Source organism: Rhincodon typus, chromosome 14 (assembly GCF_021869965.1).
Source record: "Rhincodon typus isolate 14 chromosome 14, sRhiTyp1.1, whole genome shotgun sequence".
NCBI classification, from domain to species: domain Eukaryota; kingdom Metazoa; phylum Chordata; class Chondrichthyes; order Orectolobiformes; family Rhincodontidae; genus Rhincodon; species Rhincodon typus.
The window spans coordinates 57,542,496-57,562,869 of NC_063345.1; the positions used below are offsets into that span (position 1 = coordinate 57,542,496).

General features: G+C 42.0%; 1 protein-coding gene across 5 annotated transcripts in view; it reads right to left on the reverse strand.

Moving 5' to 3' along the window:
• The window catches only part of elf1 (E74-like ETS transcription factor 1), a 263,211-nt gene that overhangs the window by 89,944 nt on the left and 152,893 nt on the right, over nt 1–20,374 (reverse strand). The window contains exon 1 of one of the 5 annotated variants that reach the window (XM_048605141.1): nt 11,230–11,246. The exons of the other annotated variants lie outside the window; for them this stretch is intronic. The gene's annotated coding sequence lies outside the window, so the exon portion shown is untranslated. Of the gene's footprint in view, nt 1–11,229; nt 11,247–20,374 lie in introns of those variants that run through there. 5 annotated transcript variants of the gene reach the window in all.

Genomic DNA, 20,374 nt, shown 5'->3' on the forward strand with positions numbered 1-20,374 from the left:
CTGCCTTCCCAATACACCAGCCTCAAGCCACTTGTACGCATTTGGGAAGGAAACATGCATTTTAGATTTACATAATAATAGGACTGATGCCATCTCAGAGCATTGAAGATTTACAATGACAGAGACATGCTAATTAGCAAAACCGCTGCACAGAGGACTGGGTTAGGCAGAAAGCTACATACACAACATAAACAAGTTTCTTCAGGAATGAACTGGAGCAAACATTGTGGACCTAAACTTACAGACGTGTCGTGAACAAAGCACACTTGTTTATTCAAGACAACAAGCTGCAGGGCTGGATGAACATAGCAGGCCAAGCAGCATCATAGGAGCAGAAAGGCTGACATTTCGGGCCTAGACCCTTCATCAGAACCCTTCTTTTCACTCTGCCAAGAATGTGAATGTCCATCAGCTACCAAATCAATAGCATTTATCACATGCAAAAAAAAATGACCTACGTGCTGTACCACACAGAGCAGAGTGAGAAAAAGAGAAGACAGTGGAGTTTAGTGTGGGAGATGCAAAGAGAAGTCAAGGAAAATAGTGGCGCAGCTGTTTCTGAAAAGACAAGGCAGATCACAGGAAGTTGGATGTAGATTTGTTTTCAGGAGGCTACAGCGATCTGTCACTAACAGTGAAGAAGTGGTGATGGCCCTTACATTGGCGTTTAAGACATTCTGTAGAGATTCCAGAAAGCACCACCGCAAAATAGATACACTTCACTATACGGAATTCTCAGAAACACTTCTGTGCTATGGAAATTAACCCAGGACTGTAAAATACATGTAATTTTCCCAGTTCCCAAAATAAGAAACTTATCAGTTCAATATTTACAGCTGCATGTCCAAAGAAATAGAACATATAAATTACCCTTTCAAGATGCAGTGGAAACCTCTTACGCTGTTTGGTACCATTACACATATATAAACATATTATAGATAATGGATGTATGACAGTAGGCTACATACAGAGAGTGAGCCACCTTGGATGCATTGACATCAAAGCAAGAATGCAGTTTAAGTGGCTTACAAGAGGAGTCAGAACTCAGCAGTTCAATTACTCGCTTTGAGCCATCGGTTCTTTTTTTTTATTCATTATAATGTACACAATTTATCATGAAACTGGTCAGAAGTGCTTCAGGCTGCAGTTAGTTCCCCAGTGCTATTAAGCTGCTGTTGGGAAGATAAGCAAAAATGGTAATAATAAACCCACAGCAGCATGGTAACCCTAAGATATATAACATGGACGAGCTGGTATTATCGGGATTTCAGTTTGTTTTTCTTTTGGAGCCGGCATTTAGAGAAACACTGCATGTGGTTTACTGCAAATAGGACATTAAAATAGATTCAAACTAGCCAACAGGTTGCATTTATATGGCGCTTTTAACAAAGCAATACACTCCAAGCCGCCTCACATGACTATAAAATTTACACCCAGAGATCATTAAAGTTTAGAGAACAGTTTTAAGGAACATCTTGCGGGGATGAGGAGAAGAGGTAGTGAGGTGGAGCAATTTAGGAAAGGTATTCCAATGTAACACCTACAAGTACAGACGGGACAAAGGAAGTGGGAATGTATAACTGGCCCAAGTTGTGACCACCTTCCAGGAATATAGTGCACTAAAAGGCAGCTTAAAGTTAACTTGAGATCACTCCAAAGTCCTCCTGCACATTCAATAACAGAATGTCAAATCAAAAGACAAAACTTGGAGAAAAAAACACATTAAAAGGGTTTAAAAAGCATTGAGATATCCAAAACAATTCTGTCAATGGCCTGAGCCTGACACTTTCTGGTGTTTTTCCTAAGCCCTTAGCTGCCCTCCCAGGTGGATGTAAAGTGTCATGGAATCGTACCTTGAAGAAACGGAGAAGGGAACTTCTTCCGAGTGTCCACAGACACACTGAGCCTTCCACCAACATAACAATGAAATTGTCCCAACAATAACACATTGCTCTTTGAGAGCTTGTTGCATGCAAACTGGCTGCCCCATTTCCTACATCACAGCAGTAACCTCAAAAAGTACTCCATGGGTTGTAAAGCCTCAAGATCATAAAAAGGTGCTATATAAATGCACGGTCTCTCTTTGGCTGACACATACCATGTTGTAATTCTAGCTTTGGAAACCCCCGGTAACTCAATAAATAACAACAGCAGCAAAAAGGATGACAGTGAAATTTAAACTTGCTCCATCCATCTTATACTTATATGATGGCTAGGTTATTGAAGGATGCTGGAGGGGGCAAGTGGGTCCCGACAACAGAGATTGAGAGGGAGAAACATAGCCTGCCACTACATACCCCCTGTTGTTAGTCACTAACAGTCCCCATTAACAACTATTCACCCTCCCAGCCTGATCGTTAGCAATTCTTTTGTCTGTCCAACTGTCTTTCTCTCTCTTTGGGTTCTATCCTATTGTTTACTCCCTACCCCACCCACCTCCCTATTTTCTGCATATAAATTGACATTTTCCCAGCCACCACCAGTTGTGAGGAAGGGTCACCGGACCCGAAACGTTAACTCCGTTTTCTCCTCCACAGATGCTGCCGGACCTGCTGAGCTTTTCCAGCGACTTTGTTTTTGTTGTTGAGAGGGAGAAACATTGACAGGATGTAAGCCACCTCAGCTCAAACTAATGCTCTTCTTTGCTGTTGGTTACACAGCAGCATAGGAAGTATGCTGCTCAACTTAACTTGGTGGGGTGGTGGGGGGGCGGGGGGTCAATCTGCTTTGGAAGGAGAGAAGAAAATATTGAAGTAAATAAATTCCAAGCACGAATTATGACTGCAGGCAGGCATGCATGCTTAAACAAAAAAATCTAAATACTCGACCTCAGGGGAAAGCAAACAAGAATAAAGGTCCAATGAGACAGAAGGGATCTGTCGTTACCTGTAAGAAACTATTGAAATTCACACAAGATAGACAAGGAGGGTCAGTTCTGGTATTGTAACAAATTACCACCATACGTTTTTACAGACCAGAGTTTAATCTAGCGTCACATTTTTAAAGCAATATAATCATTTCTTTATTCCATTTTATTGTGCCATGGAAGTACTAAATTGTAGCCATTAGAAAAAGGCTCAGCCCCACCTCTGAAAGTTGGCTCTTGTAGATTGCTCACTGGAAACTGTTACATATTTGCTAAAATGAATTCATTTCTCTTAGAGCATTAAGCTTATGGACTCCACTATCACTCCCAAATACTACAGTTTATCAGCATCCATCACTTAACCAAAATGATTCACACGTGTTTGTTTAAACAGAACTTAAAGGATGCTCAAATTAATACTTCATTGTAAAGACGTTTTAGAAAGCACTTCATGATTATTAAAACCATCCACTGCAAGATGATTATATTGTCATACATAGTGATCCATGAAATGTTTTGCACACTTTTATTGTAATTTAAATTAATTGTTTTGCTCCGAACTGCAGCCAAAAACAGGCTCAATTCCTTCTCCGTCAGAGGCCTATATTGAAACTAAAAACCAAAAGAACTGCGGATGCTGTAAATCAGGAACAAAAACAAAAGTTGCTGGAAAAGCTCAGCAGATCTGGCAGCAACTGTGAAGAAAAAAAATCGGAGTTAACATTTCGGGTCGGGTGACCCTTCCTCCAAACTTGTGAGCTTTTCCAGCAACTTCTGTTTTTGTGCCTCTATTGAAACTGTCTTTTTCATATTTACAACAGCATGGGAGACTATTCAGCCCCTCAAGTCCATACTGGCTCTTTGAATGAGCTTGACTTACAGCCCCACTGATTGTCCTATTCCCTGGCAACAGTAGAAACAACTCGAAGTGAAAAGGAGATTGCCATTTTGAACTGTTTACCTTTCGCATCCCAGCCAGTGAAATAAGAAAAAGTCCATTTCATCATTTTAAAACAAATGCACAACTGTTACTCTGTCTTTGTAGTCGTACAACATTAAAAAAAAGGGAGAGTAATCGCCGCACTATGACCATTTGCAATATTCAATAAACTCCTACCTACTAACCTCATCCCGCCTCCTTGACCTGTCCGTCCTCCCTGGACCGACCTAACCCCTCCCTAACTCCCCACCTACACTCACCTTTACTGGCTCCATCCCTGCCTCTTTGACCTGTTTGTCTCCTCTCCACCTATCTTCTCCTCTCTCCATCTTCTATCTGCCTCCCCCTCTCTCCCTATTTATTTCAGAACCCCCTTCCCCTCCCCCATTTCTGAAGAAGGGTCTAGGCCCGAAACGTCAGCTTTCCTGGTCCTCTGATGCTGCTTGGCCTGCTGTGTTCATCCAGCTCTACACCTTATTATCTCAGATTTTGCAGCATCGGCAGTTCCTACTATCTCCCGAATTACCATGTCAGTTTTATTTCAAAAACAAAGTGCCTTGGTATGACTGACTGGATTACTATTCTCCATCCTCCCCTACTTCCCTATAGAACAAAAGATCAAAACAGAAGTACAGCACGGAAACAGGTCCTTCGGCCCTCCAAACCTGTGCTGATCATCATGCCCTGATTAAGCTAAAAAAAAACCTTCTGCCCTTATTCAATCCATATCCCTCTATTCTCTCCCTATTCATGTAACCATCCAGATGCCTCTTAAATGTCACCTCCTCTGGCAGTGTGTTCCAGGCTCCTACTGCTCTCTGCATGAAAAACTTTCCTTGCACATCTCCGTTAAATGTATGCCCTCTCACCTTGAACACATGTCCCTTGTAATTGAAACGTCAACCCTGGGAAAAAGCCTCTTACTATCCACCCTATCTATGCCTCTCATAATTTTCTTGACCTCTATCAGGTCTCGTCTTAGCCACCACCTTTCCAGTGAAAACAATCCTAGTTTTTTTAAGGCTTTTCTGAAGAAAGGTCCAGACCCAAAACATCAGCTTTCCTGCTCCTCTGTTGCTGCTTGGCCTGCTGTGTTCATCCAGCTCTACACCGTGTTATCTCAGATTCTCCAGCATCGGCAGTTCCTACTATATCTAGTCTTTTTAACCTTTCCTCACATTCAATGCCCTCAAGACCGGGAAACATCCTGGTGAACCTTCTCTGCACTCTCTCCAAAGCTTCCACATCCTTCTGGTAATGTGGTGACCAAAACTGCACACAATACTCCAAATGCAGCCTCACAAGGGTTTTGTATAGCTGCAACATGGTTTGCCAACTCTTGTACTCCATGCCCTGGGCAATGAAGACAAGCATGCCATATGCCTTCTTAATCACCTTGGCCACCAGTATTGCCACTTTTAGGGAACTGTGGACCTGCACACCCAGATCCGTCTGTATGTTAATGTTCCTAAGGGTTCTGCCATTTACAGTATAATTCACACCTAAATTTGATTCTCCAAAATGCATCACCTCGCATTTGTCTGGATTAAACTCCATGTGCCATTTCTGTGCCTAAGTTGCCAAGCTATCTATATCCTGTTGTATCCTTTCACAATCGTTGGCACTATCAGCAACTCTACCAATCTTAGTGTCATCTAAAAACTTACTAATCAGACCACCCACATTTATCTCCAGCTCATTTATATATACTACAAGCAACAGAGGACCCAAGGCTGATCCCTGTGGAACCCCACTTGTTACCAGTCTCCATTCTGAAAAACACCCTTCCACTGCTACTCTCCGTCTTCTATGACCAAGCTAACTTTGTATCCATCTAGCCAGCCCACCCCTAATCCCATGTGATTTTGGTTTTCGTACCAATCTGCCATGTGGGACTTTATCAAATGCCTTACTGAAGTCCATATGAACAATATCCACAAGTCTTCCCTCATCAATTATCTTTGTCAACTCTTCAAAAAATTCAATCAGGTTGGTGAGACATGACAAAATAAAACCGAAAGAACAAAGTTGATGCTGTAAATCAGGACCAAGAACAAAGTTGCTGGAAATGCTCGTGACCTTCCCTGTACAAAACCATGCTGCCTGTCACTAACTAGTCCATTTTCTTTCAAATGTGCATATATCTTGTATCACAGTATCTTCTCCAAGAGGTTCCCCACTACAGACATCAGGGTCACTGGCCTATAATTTCCTGGATTACCCGTGCTTCCTTTCTTAAACAAGAGAACAACATTGGCTAATCTCCAATCCTCTGGAACCTCACCTGTGGTCAGGGAGGATGTGAAGATATCTGCTAATGCGCCAGTTATTTCTTCCCTTGCCTCAGGCAGTAACCTGGGCTAGATCCCATCTGGCCCTACAGTTTTCCACATCTCAAGTTGCTCAATGCAGTCAAGATATTAGAACTGACTTACCCACCCACCATATGCCTGGACTAGACCTGCCAGCAAATCACTTTTTGCTGGTCTCTCAGCTCAGATGCTGCATGATGGAGAGACAATGGAAGGGTTTGAGTGGGTCGGGGAATCCCTCTGTACATAGCAATGTTTAAAAGCAAGTAATTCAACTCGGTTTAATATATCTTAACGTGCTTGAACCTAATAAACCCCAAACCAAGTTTTAGATTCTGTGATCAATCAATTCGAACCTGCCTCTCAACAATATGATTCTTACATCCAAAACTTTGTAAGCAGATATATAAACATAATTAAAACTTTAGACAAATATGTTTGAATCATGTGAAAATTCAAATAATGAAGTAAGTGAAAGGACCAAAGATTCTTTCAAAGATAGAACTGCATGAGAACACGGAGGAGGGAAAGACAAAGCAGGAGAATAAGAGCCCTAAGATAGAGGAGTGGAATTAGGCCATTTGGCCCATCAAGTCTGCTCCACCTTTCAATCATGGCTGATATTTCTCAACCCCAATCTCCTGACTTCTCCCTGTAACCTCTGATCACAGCAGCACTCCGCCCCCCCAATTCCTGCACCCGTCATCAGCTTAATACCACCGTTACCTAGCTGCTTTTAGCTCTGAAGAAGGGTCACAAGAGTGGAAACATTGACTCCACTTTCTTGCTACCATTGCTGCTGGACCTGCTGAGTTTCTCCAACAATTTCTGTTTTTTGTTCGTTTCAGAGCCCTGGCATTCCACAGTTTGTTTTTTTATTTCACTAACAAAGGGCTACTTTCAGCTTTCTGCTCCTATTAAGACTATCTACACATCAGGTAAGTACAACGTGAAACTTGGCAGTTTTTAAATATGGGTCAGACAGAAGACAGATTCCAGTTTGCGCTTTTCCAAGAGACAATCTCAATCCATTGGACAAAATCAAAAAATTGACCCAATGGCACAGGCAGAACAGACAGTCTCAGATTCAGTATCTACATGCAAATATGGATACAAACATAGAAAATAGGAGCAGGAATAGCGAACTGTGGCCTCAGCTGCAATTTCCTGTCAGATCTCCAGAGTTCTCTGAGTCCCTTGCCACCTGAAGTGGTCGAGCAAGCCGCTGAGTACAACGACAATTAACAATAGACAACAAATAACGACCTTTCCAGTGACACTCATACCACAGGAAAAAGAGTAAAAAGAGGCACCTTATTTTCAGACTGTCACCTTGGTCTAGCCTTCCAGCAACCATCGTGCAAATTACAAACAAATCTTGTATGATTCAAGGTTACTTTTCATTCTTCTAAATTGCCAAATGATTCAGGCTCACCTTTTCCTCAAGGTAACTTGCTCCCTCCAGAATCATTTGTGTGAATTTTCAATTAATAGAATGAAGTTGTTTCTTCACTAAAATAGCCGAAACCATATGCAATTCTCTAGATGTGGTCTCACAAATGACCAGTACAAATGTAACAAAGCATTCCTACTTTTATATTCCATTCCCCCTGCAATCTACAGCAACATCCCATTTCTAAATCATTACTAATCCCTTGCTGTGCCTATATATTAACTTCTTGTGCTTCATGCACCAGGACACGTAGATCCCTCTGTACCATAATGTTCTGCAACGTTTTCTCATCTAAATAAAATGCTACTTGTCTCTTCTTCCTATGCAAGTGGACAAGTTCATATTTTCTACATTACACTTAATCTGCAAAATTTCTACCCATTATCTTAACCTTTGCACGTCTCTTTGGGGTGGCATGGTGGCTCAGTGGTTAGCACTGCCACCTCACAGTGCCAGGGATGTGGGTTCAATTCCACCCTCAGGTGACTGTCTGTGTGGAGTTTGTACATTCTCCCCGTGTCTGTGTGGGTTTTCTCCCACACTCCAAAGATGTTCAGGCTGTGTAGATTGGCTGTGCTAAAATTGCCCATAGTGTTCAGGGATGGGTAGATTAGGGGGATGGGGTCTGGGTGGGATGCTCTGAGGGTCAGTTTAGCCTGAAGGGCCTGTTTCCACACTGTAGGGATTGTATGATCTTTGCTGACTCCTTAAGTCATTTACACATTTTACTTTCTTAGCTATATTTGTATCACTGGCAAATTTAGCAACTTTGCATTTGGTCCCTCCATCCAAGTTATCGATATGAATTGCAAATAACTGAGGTCCAGCACTGGTTTCTGTGGCATTCATTCATTGCAACTTGCAATGCGAAATGACACATTTATATCCACTCTATGATTCCTGGTAGCTAACCTGTACTCTTTCCATCCTAGTACATTACCTCCATAACTTTATGTAGTAACCTCTGAATTAGCATCTTGTGAAATGTCTTCTGAAAATTTAAGTACACATTGCCACAGGTCCCTCTTTATCCACATGGTTTGTTACTTCCTCAAACAATTCCAAAAAATTAGTCAAACATAAAATGCTTATTTCTTCTAGAAACTTTCTTACTTTTTTCTATTACTTCTAGATTTCTTACAGTTATTATAAGCACATGAATAAGAAATGCTTGGAGGGAAATGGGCCAAGCGCAGGCAGGTGGGACTAGTTTAGTTTGGAATTAGGGTCAGCATGGACTGGTTGGACTGAAGGAAGGGTCTGTTGCTGTGCTGTATGACTCAATGACTGTAAAATTCTCCTTCTAAAAATGAGGCGAAGATTGTGACAGTCAATCTTTGCTGCTTTCTATATTCTGTAAAATCTTCTGACCAATCACTAAACTTTATGGAATCGTACTCTTTTCCTTTGATGCAAACAACTGGGGAGAGCGAGGGAAGGGCTAACTCCAGTTTAGTCGCTGCCCAAAGGATTCTGCTGGACAATATGCATGAGAATGAGAATACAAAAAAGAGAGGAATAAAAATTAATCTGAAGTACCACCCAAGGACGAACAGCTCATTAACAAATCAGTGTCTAGGCTATCACATGAAGGGTGGCCAGCAAAGCAACAGTCCTTGTATGAATTGAACCTATTGGGAGCATGAAGAAATAACAGGGCAGGGAATGAATGAACCCTGAGGTATTATACCAAAAGCTCCCACTGTCAGAAATACCTGCGACTTTTGGTATCTCTCAATGAGGTTCACCAACTGGAGTGCAAAACAGCCCTCTGAGCAATTAGGGATGGGCAATAAATGCTGGCCTAGGCAAGCCAGCTCTCATCCCATGATTCTGAGTTCTGAGGAAGGGTCACCGGACCTGAAACGTTAACTCTGTTTTTTCCTTTACAGATATGCTGCCAGACCTGCTGAGCTTTTCCTGCAACTTTGTTTTTGCTCATCCCATGATTGTTGTGGGATGGGGGTTGGGGGTGGGGAGGCTGTCACATTCAACTTCTTGCAGTCAGCTTAGCTTCAGTGTTTCAGGTCAGGGACCTCCCTATCCTTAGTATGTGCCATGAACAAGATGCTGTGTGGGAGTGGATGCTAACACTAATCAGTAACTCACTACTGACATGCAATTGCTGTGGCACCAGCACTAGCTCAAGTACAAGTTACCTGCCCACTTGAGTATTAGATCAAAGGCTCGACAGTCAAAAAAGGTTGAAACTGAACTCCAAAGTGAAAAAAAAAATCAACACTGGAGACACTGGAGTACTATCCTCTGTGGAAACACGACACATTGGCCTTATCTCAATCAACATGGGAAGTTTGCATGAGCCATTCCTAAAACACAAATTCTATGCAGCCGACAGAAATCACAATGTAACTAACCAGCAGCTACCTGTTACTTGCTGTAAGCTGCAATATTGCTTCATGAGGCTTTCAGGGGCTACAATCATCGCCATCTGAAAACCAGCTTAAAAGTAGCTGCTGCACAACAGTTCACAACCACGCATTGATCCTCAGTCAAGGCACAACTACTTCACAAGACTCCAAACACACACAGCCGCATTTCTGGGCTTGCAGTTACACATTATATCGGTGCTGACCATCAGTGAAATGGGCATCTGCCTGGAAGCCAAATCATAACCAAACCTGTTGAGGTTAACGTTGCAGTAAAACAAACCTGCTTTCACACTACCTCTCCTTGATGGCAATTATGAGCAAAGTGTTCAAGATCACACAAAGAGATACCATGTTACTGTCCACTTGTCTGAAGCAAAGATGGCACCGAGATCAAATACTTTAGTCATTATTTGCATTCTCCTCCTTGCATCATATATCCTAGGCATTGCAATATGGGTTCCATGACTGTTACTTGCCCTGAATATCTGGCCTGGTCTCCCATTTGATGGGTTCATCTGTTCTACTATAGAGGGAACCATTCGGTGAACCAATCCTGGATCTCAGTAGCCATGGACTCGATCAGACGGAAGAGACAACAAATCAGAAAGCCCACAGTGTTGTGACTGGAGGGGTGCCGGCTTTGGCTTAGTTGACAGCACACTTGTGTGTCAGCAGATTGTGGGTTCAAGGTTCACTCCACAGTCTTGAATTCACATCCAAGGTTGACACTCCAATGCAATTCTGAGGTTGCACTACAATGTTTGAAGTTTCTATCTTTCAGGATGCATGTTAAACTGAGGCTCCATCAGCTCTATTAGTTCGGAGTAAAACATCCACAACATTACTACAAATAAAAAAAGAGCAGGTGAGTTATCCTTGATGTCCTACTTAATATATAATCCACTACTAACATCACAAAAGGACAATAACCCAGGCACTATCACATTACCACCTGTGAGAAGTCACTATTGTTGCCATGTTTCCTACATTACAATAAGCAACTACACATGAAAAATACTTTGGAATGTCCTGGGATCGTGAAAGGTTCTACGTAAACTTAAGATTTGCTCTCTCATTCTGACTTGGTCACTGAATCTGTCATCCACAGGTTTATTGTTCAAATTGTTGCACAGCAGAAGGCTCAGCCTCATCATATCACCAGCAGACGGCTCAGCTGATGTGAAACAAATAAGATAAAAGCCGAAATCATGAAAGCAAATTAAAAACTTGGAAAATTTTCTGGTAAGTGCTCCTATTTGTGTACTCACCATGCCTCATAATCGTCCTCTTGGTTCATTTATTCTGCTGTGTGGTTGCATATGCTTTCCTGTGACGGAATAAAGTCATGCTCGTCACCAAGGTGGTTTCCGAACACATGACATTAGATACTAGACCTCAGTGAGTTAGCTTATTAGCATCTCTTCCCTCTGTGTAAAGCACACACACAAACTCAACAGACAATTACCAATGACAACAAGGTGCAGAGCTGGATGAACACAGCAGGCCAAGCAGCATCATAGGAATGGTGTGTCTCTGTAGATGAACATGGTTGGAAATTTAAATTTGAGCAATTTTTTTTTAAAGAAGCATAAACTGAGGCTTTGCTTCAAGGGGTTGAGTTTTTCGAAAACAGATTTAATGAAAAGGCTGAGTAGTGTATTGCAAAAAAACGTTTTAATAGGTCCTATCCTCGCCGACAGAACTGAATGCTCACATGGAGAGGGGTAGGAAAGGAGTGGGACGGAAAAACAGTGACACGCAACAAGACAAATGCATATAAAAATCAATGGTGCGTGCATAGGGGGAGTGAGAGACAGAACATGAACCCACAAAAGAGATCACAACTGAGGGATTAGTGAGACCACAGAAACTCTTGGAAAAACTGTTCTGAAATAAGGAACATTTAGATTTCCCATGGCTAATGCACATTCCATTGATCGACGGAACTGCAAATAGACACCTTTGCATTTCTACAATGAAGGATGCTTGATACAGAAGGCTAGATACAGCAGATGTGTATTTGAATATGCAACATTGGTATTGTGAGAAGGCTGGTGTAAACATTAACGTGTTTTCCCAACTTTTGCATAAACAAATGAGCTCAGAATGATGATCCCAGAGGTGCAGTATAAGCAGGCTAAAAACTATGAAAGCTAGATTTAGGAATTAAGAATGGCAAACACGCAGACACTGCAGCTGCTTTGGTTATTTTAAGATAAATTGGGTCAGAACCATCCGTTCCATTGCAAGCAGATTGAGGAGTTTCTGCGGACATGTGCCATTTTTTATGAAGACCATACCAATCGAGCCCAGGTTGGAAAGAAGACTGAATCCTAAAAGAAGAGGCAATGAGATTCTGTGAGGAAGGCAGAATTTTAACGGATTTTGACAGAGATTAATGGCACATATATTGTGCGGTTTCTTGAGCCAAAGAGTAAGATGCATCAGTCATTTAATGTGTAATCTATAGTTTATTATCTATCATAATTTGGGTACTAATTCATGTTTAACTGGCATTGATTCAGGGTTTTAGACTACAGGTGGTTACCTAAGATAGTACTTAATGCGTGCTTTGTTTGACGTGTTTTGGAAGAAAGCATTTGTTTTAAACTGTGGCAACTATGGTTTCATTTAAGATTCATTTCAGATTTTTTAAAGGAACGAGTTATTGATCTCCTTCAGGATCGTAACACTACGGGCTGAGTGGGCAGATAATGTGTTACAGCTTTAAAAAGCCAAGGCAGTAATCTTGTTGGGAAAGGCTGGCTCCTTGTTCTCTATAAAGGCTACAAGCTCTTCAGTCCTTGAGCTGCAAGGTGTAAGGCAACCAACATCTATACAATGGAGCAATTAATAAGGAGCAAACACGATGGGAAGAAGTTGTGAAGGAATGGTATTCTGTCAGAACGTTCAAATCAATGCATTAACATCAGCATTGTGAGAAATCAGGAGCAATTCACATATTGAATATGATAATTCTCCCAGGCACCATAACAACGTGTTTTTTTTTGTGTTGGTGAGCTGCATTCATGCCGATCAATATTTCCAAAGCTGACTAACTTTATCTCTGAAGAGATGTGGTTAGACCCCATCCTTGTACAAAGTAACAGAAAAAGGAACAAGACAATAAAGACAAAGAACTGCAATGCTGGAAATCTAAAACAAAAAAAAAGCCAGTGCTGAAGAAACTCAGCAAGTATGGCAGCATCAATAGAGAAAAACATTAACTGGCAGATGCAACTAAGACAAATCTTGGAAATTGGCTCAAGAGACCACAGAATATATGTTTTTCTCTCTACAGATGCTGCCATACTTGCTGAGTTTCTCCAGCCCTTTGTTTTTCTTTCAGAAACAGAACCTGCCTTGCTTTTACTCGTTAAATTTCAATTTATGGACCTGAATTTTAAGTGTCATTTTCCTTGAGTTTCATGGAGGGTTTCCCCACGTGGGGCCTAGCGAAGTTTTCTTGGATGATCATCCTAAGTGGCAAATCTTTCAAATTTCTGACATAGTTCAGGGCTTGAGAAAGAACTGGCCTATTTACTCCTTCATAACAACTGGTCTGTGAGAGAAATTAACAGTGATGAGCGTTGTGCATGTGTCAGACTCACACAAACTGGCGTTCTTGAGTAGTAAACCCAACTCCAAAGCAAACGTGTAAGTCACAAGTTGGATTGATATTCCTCGCTGGAGAAGGCATTGAAGATTTTGGGAAATGATAGCATTTGACCGATCACTGGAATCTCAGAACCTGCGCACGTCTAACTCAGAATGTTGATTCATCAAAAATAATTGAATTCGTAGAACATGGAATTCATCGCTTGCAAAGCTGGTAGAGGTAGAAAACTTCATAACATTTAAGAAGCATTTAGATGAGCACTTGCAAAGCTAAGGCACACAGGGCAATGGGCCAAGTGTTGAAAAATAGGATTTGAATAGTTAAGTTCTTGTTTTTGACTAGCACAGATTTGATGGGCTAAAGGGCTTTTTTCTGTGACTCTAAGACAGAAATGATAGACGAGTAAATTTTTTAGTGGGCTTAGCCCAGCCAGGCGCCTCCCAAGGCAAGCCCAATGACACCAACAGCACAATCTTCTGTAGAGTTGTCTCTCACTGCATTCTTTTTGCTTCCTGTCTGTTGGCACACATACTTTATTGCATAGCAATTGTAAATTTCAAAATATGAAAAATCTAAGAAAGCGGTCCTTATGTTGAGGATTGCACAGAATGCTTAAGTTCAGCCTCAAATCAACTGCCTCTCATCAAATGGAGCAACCGAAATGTATGGAGGTCCAATTTCTGAAACAATCACAATTCACGTGAAACACAAAGCTGTTATGCATTAACAACATAGAAATGAGCCTGCATTCAACTGATGTTACCTGACACGCAATTTAAAAATAATAATCTGCAGCGAGAAGCTCTGTATTGTATAGTATCAGATTGTAGGCTTTGGGAATGTAGATAATGTTCAGTGTACATAAAAATAACTGGAACACATCTTCAGCCACTGCTTTACCATCACCTCCATACTCTATCGTTGTAGTCCCTTTGCAATTGCAGAACAATAAAAATTAAACCAATACCTGATGATCAGCCATCTGCATGAAGTGTGATCCATCAACCTCTGTCTTGGAACTGAATAGCTATAAGTGCAGAGATAGTAGGAACTGCAGATGCTGGAGAATCCGAGACAACAAGGTGCAGGGCTGGATGAACACAGCAGGCCAAGCAGCATCATAGGATCAGAGAGGCTGACGTTTCGGGCCTAGACCCTTCATCAGAAAAGGGGGAGGGGAAGGGGGTTCTGAAATAAATAGGGAGAGAGTGGGAGGCGGATAGAAGATGGATAGAGGAGAGGATAGGTGGAGAGGAAACAAACAGGTCGAAGAGGCGGGGATGGGGCCAGTAAAGGTGAGTGTAGGTGGGGAGTTAGGAAGGGGATAGATCAGTCCAGGGAGGACGGACAGGTCATGGGGGCGGGATGAGGTTGGTCGGTAGGAGATGGAGGTGCGGCTTGAGGTGGGAGGAGGGGATAGGTGGGAGGAAGAACAGGTTAGGGAGGCAGGGACGAGCTGGACTGGTTTTGGGATGCGGTAGGGGGAGGGGAGATTTTGAAACTTGTGAAATCCACATTGATACCATTAGGCTGCAGGGTTCCCAAGCGGAATATGAGTTGCTGTTCCTGCAACCTTCGGGTGGCATCGTTGTGGCACTGCAGGAGGCCCAGCTATAAGTGCAACACTCTTAACGGCGAGAGTCAGCCCAGTGCTTGCATACTGGTCAACAAGACCAGCGTCAGCAGTGCTTTGCTGCAGATGACTGGTAACACAGTTCAAAGACATTCAGAAACTGGACAACCTCACCCTTTCTTTGAGCCTCCTGCAATCATCAGTCAACATCACTTGCACCCCACCCCGCTGCTGCACCCAGAGCAAGTCTCAGTAATGATGTCAGATGTGCGTCTGTTGATAATGAAATTCAGTGCTCTTTAAGATGCAAGAGTAATTGGTAGGTACCATTAATTGCACTTGTGCTTCTTTTCATAACATTGACCACTTTTTGATAGCACTGAAGATCAGGGCCTCTTTCCATGCACCAGCAGGAGTCTCATACTGTAAAATATGCAACATTGGGCTCAGTACACAAGTAGCAGAATCTAGTGCTGGATTTTCAGTGCAATTTGGGGGAGAGCATGGATGCAGATTGAAGATTGCAATCCCGAAGGGTGTGTCTGAATCCAAGCACCTCTGCAACATGCTTAGAAGTTCAAAGTGCTGCAGTCAGGTTTGGGGGCTATGGTGAGGAGATGGGAGCGAGGCCACAATCATCGCTTGAGGAGCTTGTTAGCAGGTATGAGAGAAAACGAATACTGACAAATCCAAACAAACAATGTTCTGCATTTTAGTACACAGCATTCCGGTTTAGTGCAGGCAGAGGGTAAAAGTATTTTTAACATGGTGAAAAATATTTCAGAACCTGGGTATCTTGTGCCCAGATCATGCACATTACTTTTATGACTTGGCCATATGCCCGCTGCCGTGCATGGTGAGACTGCTGGTTGTCCAAGGTGCTGCTTGCTCTCCTCTACAATATACTAACAGGCACCATGTCTGCCCCCTCCCTTTGTGGCTTGACTTCTACAAGCAGCACCCACCTCTTGGTAATGCCTGTGTCCCCAGTTGGATGCTGGAGCTCGCCTCTGGACCCGTTAGGGGGTTTTAAAAGGTCATGTCACATCAGCAACACAGTCGCGGCCTGGGGTCAAAATCGTGAAATCATCTGGGCATTGGGATCCTGACCAAGCACTGCAACAAAGAGAGAAGTGCCAGAAATGCAGCACAGCAGTCAGCAACTCGAAGCGAGAAAGAGAGTTGAGACAGCTCAGTCACAGACCTAGCTTGTTGTTCTCTGTTTCAAAGGTTAACTCACAAGCTGTGGGTTTCCATTATTGCCCTCCAGTTCCAACACACAAGACTGATGTGCCATAAGGCTGTGACAGAGCCGCTATCACGTCTCAGTCAGACGCTTGTGGGTTCAAGCCCGTTTCACATGTAATCCAGGTGTTAAACAGAGCTCCATCTCAGGTCAATAGAATTAAGGAACTTACAATGTTATTTCAAAGAAGGACAGGCAAAGTGGTCCTCAAGTTCCTACCACATATTTAGTTACACAACCGACACATGAAAACAAATGATTTAGTCATTTATTTAATTGTGTCTGCATTACTTCCTGTCCAAAGTAGCTGCCACATTTTCTTCTTTGGAACAGTAACTGAAAACAATTTGAAATGTTTCACTGTCCCATAAAACATTTTGAAATGTGATCAGGTGGTGGAAGATGCTGTGAAATCAATAGCAGCTCAAGAACATTTTTGTAAGGTTTGAGCTATAGGGAGAGGCTGAATATGCTGGGCCTATTTTCCCTGGAGCATCACAGGTTGAGGGGTGACCTTCTACAGGTTTATAAAATCATGAGGGACATGGATAGGGTGAATAGCCAAGGTCTTTTCGCGGGGGTGGGGGGAGTCCAAAACTAGAGGGCACAGATTTAAGAGGGGAGAGCAGAGATATAAAAGGGAGCTAAGGGGCAATGTTTTCATGCAGCGGATGGTGAGTGTATGGAATGAGCTGCCAGAGGAAGCGGTGGATGCTGACACAATTACAACATTTAAAAGGCATCTCAAAGGATATACGAAAAGGAACAGTTTAGAGGGATATGAGCCAAATGCTGGAGAATGGAACTAGATTTATTTAGGATATCTGGTCAGCATGGACAATTTGGACCGAATGGCCTGCTTCAATGCTGCATAGCTCAATGACTCTATGACTGTATGACTGACTGAGCCAGAGCAAAATTTGCCAACGGTACAATAAAAGGCATGAACGCAAGTTTTGAGGAGGATACAAGGAAGCTGCAAAAGGATAGAAATAGGATCAGTGAGAGGGCACAAATGGATTATAAGGTGGGAAAAAGTGTGGTTTTCCACTTTAGTAAGAATAGAAAAACAATATTATTTAAATGGAGGGAATGCGGATAGGATGGAGGGGAGAACTAAGGTGAACAGCTAGCAGTTATGGCCCATATCAACAACACAGCTGAAAGGAGGGATGACTTTCTGTCATCAGATTTCAGCAAACTAGCAATGAGGGCAGCAAGCAGAACCTCAAAAGTTATCAGTTTTCTGATAATGCAATGCGCTTGTGAATATTGAAATGGGAGGTTAGCCTAAGTGAATCTATGGCTGAGGGAAGAATATTTGGAACGTTGAGTCCGGATTTGGGAAAGGACAGACTGGTTGCACCTTAATGGGGTTGGGACCAAAGTCCTTGTGGGACCTTTGCTAATACTTTATTTGCAATAGTGTAAATTAACTTGACAGAGGGTGGGAACCAGGATGTAACATCGGAAAGGCCAAAAAAGATGTACAAATGATAAGGACTAAAAGTGAAACTGTAAAGCAAATGAGGTCAGAAAAGAAAGAAAATACAATACGGTTAAAATTAACTTCATGGTGCATATGCAGGGAGCATCATAAATAAGCTACAGGTGTAGGTATACACTGGGAAAATTCTGTTGTGGTGATAATGGAAGACCTGCTTAAACAAAGGAAAGGACTTGGTATCAATCATTTTTTGATACAAGGGGGAGTATTATCACTTTAAGGGCAGGGTTGCTTTAAAAATCCAACTTTCAAATGAGCCAGGACCAGGATGTCACCACATGACAAAAGGCAACAGTCACTGTGTTTCAGCATCATAGACTAAGGGGAGTGTGTATATAGTTTACTCCATACTTTCTGTATTAGTTTTAGTTGTAAATAAACTCGTACAAAATCCTCAAACAAATGAAATAAACTTCCTCATTTGTGTTACACATAGAAAGGAACAACGCCACAACAGGAAAGACAAGGAAGAAAAAAAAAGGAAAGACTTATCAGTATTGATTAAGGAGAATATTATGCTGCTGGAGAGAGACAGAGGAGGTCTGAGAGGGATCAAGGGCAGAATCTACTTATTTTGTTAAGAAATATTTGAAATGCTATTGTACCAAGATGCTTAATTGAAAGATCATCAACTAGAAGAATAAGTTTGTAAGGCAACTTCAGAGGACTGCAAAACCAATAGGGAACTTATAATGGGTGATTTTAAATTATCCTAATATAGACTGGGATCATAGTCATGCAAAAAGGAAGGGGGGAGAATGAAATTTCTGAAGTGTATTCAGGAGAATTTTCCAAATCTGTATCTATCCAGTCAAATAAGGAAGGAGGCACTTCTAATGAAATCTTATCTCCTGAAATATTAACTCAGCTTCTCTCTACAGGTGCTCACTGAGAGGATGAATACCTCCAGCATTTGTTTTGTGTTTTTACGTCGTGTATGGAGACGTTGCTGCATCTTGATTTAGGGGAATGCAGTGAATCAAGTGACAGCAGGGGAACATTTGGGGCACAATCAAAGAATCATAACATTAAAGGTCTATTATGGAAAAAGATTAAATGCAATCCACATAACAATAACTATTGGGAGAGGGCCAATTTTAGTGGGCCGAACATGAATCTGGCCCAAACTAATTAGAATCATGGGGAAAGTATAACTGTGCGGTAAGTACGGAAAGGAGATTGTTCAGGTACAGTCAAGGTATATTCCCCCAGTATGACAAACAAAGCTGAAATTATTATGAGACAACACGGTGTGGAGCTGGAGGAACACAGCAGGTCAGGCAATGTCAGAGGAGTAGGAAAGTTGACATTTCCGGTCAGGACTCTTCTTCAGAAAAAGTTCTTGCTATCTCTGAAATTATTACGAGATGGTTTACGAAACATGAGACTAAGATGAAGCAGAAAAAGGACTGTGTATGGCAGATATCAGATTGGTAATGCAATGAGAACCAGGCTAAATACAGCAAATTCAAAAGGCAAGCATGAACGCTAATGGGAAGCATCCAGAGGGTATGGGATGAAACTGGCAGCTAACCTAACGGTGTTCTATAAGGAAGGGTTGGGCTGATTAGGGATCAAAAAGCAGAATTGAAAATGGAGAAGTGGGTGGCTGAAGTTCTAAATGAGCACTTTGCATGTGTTGTTCCCAAGGAAGAAGATTCAAATAAAAATCATACAGTGAACGAGGAGGCGTTTGAGATAGTAGATGGGCTACAAATTGATATGCTGGAGGTATTGGAAAAGTTGGTCGGATGTGAAGTTGATAAATCATCTAGACCAATGAGATCTGCAGCTGAGGAAACTAGACAAGAGCAGAGATCATAGAGACACCGGTCATAGTCTTACAATCCTCCTTAGGTACAGGGTGGTGGCAAAGGTGTGGAGAAATGCAAATGTAAGGTTCAGGATACAGCCAATACCTTAAGCCAGTCAGTTTAATCTCAATGGTAACAAAGCTTTTTTAAATGATGATTTGGGACAAAATTAGCAGTAAATTACTGATGTAGATTAGTTAGTTAAAGTCAGCACAGATTTACTGAGCACGGTTTTAGTTGAATAATTTGATTGAGTTTTTTGATAAGGTAAGTTGGTAAGGGAGAGTTGGTGAGTGTAAAACAATTGACATGGTGCACGGGAACCTCCAAATAAGGGTTTCGATAAAATGATAGAGATTTGTCTACAATGTCTAAGTCCACGTGACATGAACAAATTGGCTGAGTTAGAAGAAACAGTGTAATGGCGAATGGCCCTTTCTAAGACTGGAGATAGGTATACAGCTGGGTTTGCTGTGATTGGTAGCAGTTGATCTGTATTGTTGAGTCAGGATATGAAGATGCAGGACACAAATTAATTTGCTGACAACGTCAAACTTACAAGTATCATAACCTTTGTGGAGGACAGCAATTGATTTCAAGAGGGCTGGTGAAATTTCAGTGTGAAGTGTGAAGTGATATACTTTGGTGGGGGTA